The 4,908-nt window shown below is 45.0% G+C and overlaps 1 pseudogene; it reads left to right on the forward strand.

The window, feature by feature from the left end:
- The first annotated feature begins 2,234 nt into the window (after positions 1 to 2,234).
- The window catches only part of LOC119310158, a 7,340-nt pseudogene continuing 4,666 nt past the window's right edge, over positions 2,235 to 4,908 (forward strand).

The following is a 4,908-nucleotide window of genomic DNA, read 5'->3' on the forward strand; positions in this document are numbered from 1 at the left end:
CGCTGTGTCAGGGAGGAAGACGAGCACATCCATCGCTACATGGTTGCGTTAGAAGGCGGCAGGTTCTCCAATACCTGGCCGTTTCTTCAGGGATCTCACTTCAGCTATGATCCTGTGAGGGTTCCTTCTCTTTGGGTGTCCACCGCCCGCGCCGCAGGAACCGCGAGTGTCCTAGATTCTTCTGTAGTATTCGATCTTTAATTAGCTACCTAGCCAGTGATGTACTATTCAATATTATATATTATTCGAGACGATGTATTCGAGATTATATCTATTATTCTAGACGATGTATTCAAGATTATATCTATTATTCGAGATGATGTAATTTGAATACTAAATTGTTTTATATTTCTTTTGGATTAGTTAAATAAAAGCTATGGCAGACAATACCGACAGAGAGGGAGAACAGACCATGTTCGATATGATACGTGGGCCAGATGATGATCAGAATGAAGAAGAAGATTATGACGGCTCCGAATTTGTAAACAACACCGGAGAGGGTGATATGATATTCGATCGCGACGACCGAATTGATGAAGTCATGAACTACGATTATGACGATGACGAAGAACATGTTGATCCTGAAACAACAAAGACCGGCGAGGTATATTTATATAAGCAGGCATCTGGTGATCATCACATGTTTTAAATGACTTGAAGATATATTAACGAATCGATCTTTGTTCTTTCAGCCATCCGGATCGAGCAAATCTTCAGGCAAAAGGACGAAACGAGGCCCGAACAAAAAGTTGAAGGAGGGCGTAAAGTACAATATCGAGGCAGTCAGACCTAATGGCGAACCATTAGCGCCTAAGAAGATTGCGGACAAGTTCGTTCGTCAGTGCGGAGTTCTTGTGAAGGACCAACTCCCGATCAAACTTCAAGAATGGAGAGAGCCAGCAAAGCCACGTCCAGATGTTACTTTTGTCGACAAGAATCAAAAAGATCTGCTTTGGGATACTCTCATGGAACATTTCACCCTACCAGATCATTTCACAAAAGCAGATGTGCATAAAGTCAAGGACGCTGCTCTTAGGAAGATGGCGGTTGCATCCAAGAACCACAAGAATCGTGAATGGGACAAGTACGTCAAGGGAGGAAGGAAGACTCCAGTATTCAAGGGAACACTAGAGAACCAACGTGCTCATTGGGACGATTTCGTGAAATTCAAGGATTCAGAATTAGCTAAGGAACGGCCGAGAATAAACAAGAAGAATGCCAAAAAAAAGGATAAGTTTCATAAGCTGGGGCCAGGTGGCTATGCGGTGACAATGCCTAAGTGGGATAAGTCTGAGAAAGAGATGGAGGATGCAGGTGTCACTCTGGTTACTAAGAGCTGGCCCCCCAGGTGCAGGACTTGGTTCTATGCGCATGGGGGGGAGTTGGACCCGAAGACAGGCAATGTTTCGATGAAGGCAAGTCTGAAGGGAGCCGACGATGCGATACTTGTTGCAATAGAAGAGGCACGATCGGGGGTGTTCCAGCCCAACAGAGAGAATGGCGAGCTTACGCGTGCCCTGGGAAATCCTGAACACCCGGGAAGAACACGAGGCAAGGGCGCTATTCCGTGGTATGAGGGGTTTTCAGACTAGAACACCGACTACAGAACCCATGCGAGAAAGAAGATTGCGGAGGAGAAGAAGAGGGAGATGGAGGAGGAGCAGAGGAAGCGGGACTATGAACGCCTTCAAGGCCTAGAAGCAAGTCAAGCGGAATTGGCAGTCAAATTCCAGCGGCAGCAGGAGCAGATCGACTCACTTACCCAGCAAAGGGGGTCTCAGCAGCTGCAGCAGCTAGCGGATGATCCAGCATTGGATAGCACCGCCTCATCCATGCCGAGAAGCAGCGTGGGTTCCTCCCCGGACGACACAATGCTGGGTAGATACCCCGTGGATGACATCACGGAGAACACTAACTGCGAGCTACACGTCAAAATAACGAACATATCCATGAAGGTGGCGGACGCCGTTGCTTTTGCAAATCCCCCCGAGGCAACCTTCCATTGCAACCCGATTCCAGCGGGCTATGCTCGTGTCTTGGTTGATGAGGTGGTGGACCCACCATATTCGGAGCTACAGCTTGACATTCCTAGAGGTGACGACGAGCGCTTTCTCAGAGAGGCCAAACATCGTATCATCCTATGGAAAAAGGATTGCATCATCTTTCGAAGGCCACCGACACCGCGTCAGTCGACTCCTCGTCGAAGTCCGCCACCAAGTCAGCAGACTCCCGCTCCTGCAAGTCCACCAAGTCCGTCAAAGTGTCAGGCCACTCCTCCTCCAAGTCCGGCAAAGTGTCAGGCCACTCCTCCTCCTCCAAGTTCGCCACATCGTCAGACGTCCACTCCTCCTCCAAGTCCGGCACAACCTCAGGCCACTCCTCCAAGTCCGGCATAGCTTCAGGCCACTCCTCCTCGTCCAACTCAGCCCCGTCAGCCGTCTCCGCCGCCTCAGCAATCGCAGAAGAGACACCCCGCAGCTATGGTGCATAGCGGTAAGAGTCGAGGTAGTACAGGAAGTACAGGCGGAGGCAAGCGATATAAATATGGTCCAAGCCTCACGCCTCTTCTGCAGAGGCCTTATGACAAGTCCGAGGAGGAAAACGCAGCCATATCGAAGGCCGAGGTGGAAGCCCATTTTGCACCGAAACCACCACCGCCGCCAAGGGAGAAAGTGCCTGAGGAAACGATTGACCACTTCATTCGTATGGCTCAACCACCAGCTCTGAAGCCTGTTAACACAGACTATGAGCGCCACATCAGGAAGTTAAATCGAGAACATCTACGTAAGGAGGCGAGCTCGGGATCGAGCAAACAACAAGCAGCTGTCAAAAAATGCGGGAAAACCATTCCCCAGCTGGGAGAACAGGCGGCGCAATCGATCCCCTCGCTTGTTGTGCCAACAACACGTGACAGTACGCACGCCCAATATTATTGTGGGCAAACAGTTTGTTTCCGAGGTGGGCAATGTGGTAATAACCAAGGACCATATAATGCAGGCTGAAGTTCTCAACATCACTGTTGGACAACTCCTCGAGATCGAGCCCATGCCTGTGCTTAGAGAGGATGAAATAAAACGGAAATATGTCCGGGGCCAACCTTTGGTCGAGCCAGACAAGGTCAAGAACCTCCCAACGAGAATGTATGAATTGCATCAATGGTACATGAACATTACCAAGATTTCAGATCGATTGTCCCTCATGGTGAATGTCAAGGAGGAGCATTACTTCCATGAGAAAGCTCTGTCCGTTGAGTATTCTGAACTGTTTCAGTTATACAATCAAGATGCACTCGACAAATCTATCGTCAGTTCCTATTGTCTGTAAGTGATTTCTTTCAGTAATTTAAGTCTCAAGCTAGCTGTAGTGATCCTTTTGATCAATCATTACTTGTAATTATCCTCACTATATTCTTTTCTATGGTATTATGCAGGATGAAGATATATGAAATGAGAAAAGGTGGACGCTTTGGCATTGGGTTCATTGACCCAAACACCGTTAATGAATACACATGGCGGATAAATCCACATCATCAAAAGGACGTAGAGGACAACATGCTAGAGTTCTTGAAGCGCCTCAAATACAACGAAGATATACTACTTCCTTACAACTTCCAGTGAGTCACACTATCTTGTACTACAAATTTTCTGTTTTTGCCTACTAGCTAGCTACATGTTTTTGCTTACATATGCCCGCTTAATTAAGACATGCAAACGTGTGTGCATGTAGATTTCACTAGGTCTTGTGTATCATTAAAGTTGACGACGGAACAGTTGAAATACTGGACTCACTACTCAAAGCAAAAACTGACTATAACATCTTGTTTGGGATAGTCAACAGGTAATTTCAATCATTATTAACTATATATCTCGGCCTATTTAGTTCGTCATTTCATGATATGAACTATTTAATAACCCTTTTATTCATTTTCTTTGTCGGCGGGCAGGGCTTGGGCAAGGTTCATCAGCGTCACGGAAGGCGAATGGAAAAAAAAAGCTTCAATGGTTTCGACCCAAGGTGAGTAATTAAGTAGTACTAGCTAGCTAGCTAGCTGCCATCTCTTTAATTATCATGCTTGATTAATTATTATCTGATCAAATTCCATTCTCGTAAAGGCCCTGAAGCAGGCGCAGGGGACTGATCTGTGTGCATTCTGCGTTTCCGAAAACATTCGCATGATGGCGTCTGAAAGGAGCAGATCTCAAAGATAGGAATGGGTACGCTTGTCAGAACACTATTCACAATTTTTACACCATTATCGATATCTAGTCACACAACTAATACACATGCATATTGATCTCCTTCTTAACAGTTTAGAGAGGTGCGGGAGAAGCTCCTAGAAATGGAGCGCGTAGAAGCACTTCAAGAGGAAATAGCGGGATTTTTGCTCGACCAGGTCATAAATCCGAAGGGAGAATACTATTACCCGCTACCGCCCCCATGAAAACCACTTTCAATTGTCATCGTGCTCCGAAGGCACCAATTAGGCTAATGCCACCGGCTCCGAAGGCAACATGCATATGTAGGAGAAATTGTATATAGTTATACATGTGTGTATGTGTGAATTAATTAATATGGTGGTTTGTGAGACATTGATGATATATATATGCATGATTGGTTCTACTAGAAATTCTATATATATATATATATATATATATATATATATATATATATATATATATATATATATATATATATATATATATGACAAATGTTTTCTACAAGCAGTGGTAGTTACCACCATTTCCATTTTGTATGTTGTATGTAGTATCCGTCAAAATCGAAAGTATGCAAGTGTAGTATGTAGTTTATAATAATGATTAGGTAGTATATATACTAAATTTTAGGTAGTATATACCATATTTTGAGTATGCTGTTTTTTACGTACAAATATGTACGTATTTCACAAAT

The sequence above is a fragment of the Triticum dicoccoides genome, chromosome 5B (genome assembly GCF_002162155.2).
Source record: "Triticum dicoccoides isolate Atlit2015 ecotype Zavitan chromosome 5B, WEW_v2.0, whole genome shotgun sequence".
NCBI classification, from domain to species: Eukaryota; Viridiplantae; Streptophyta; class Magnoliopsida; order Poales; family Poaceae; genus Triticum; species Triticum dicoccoides.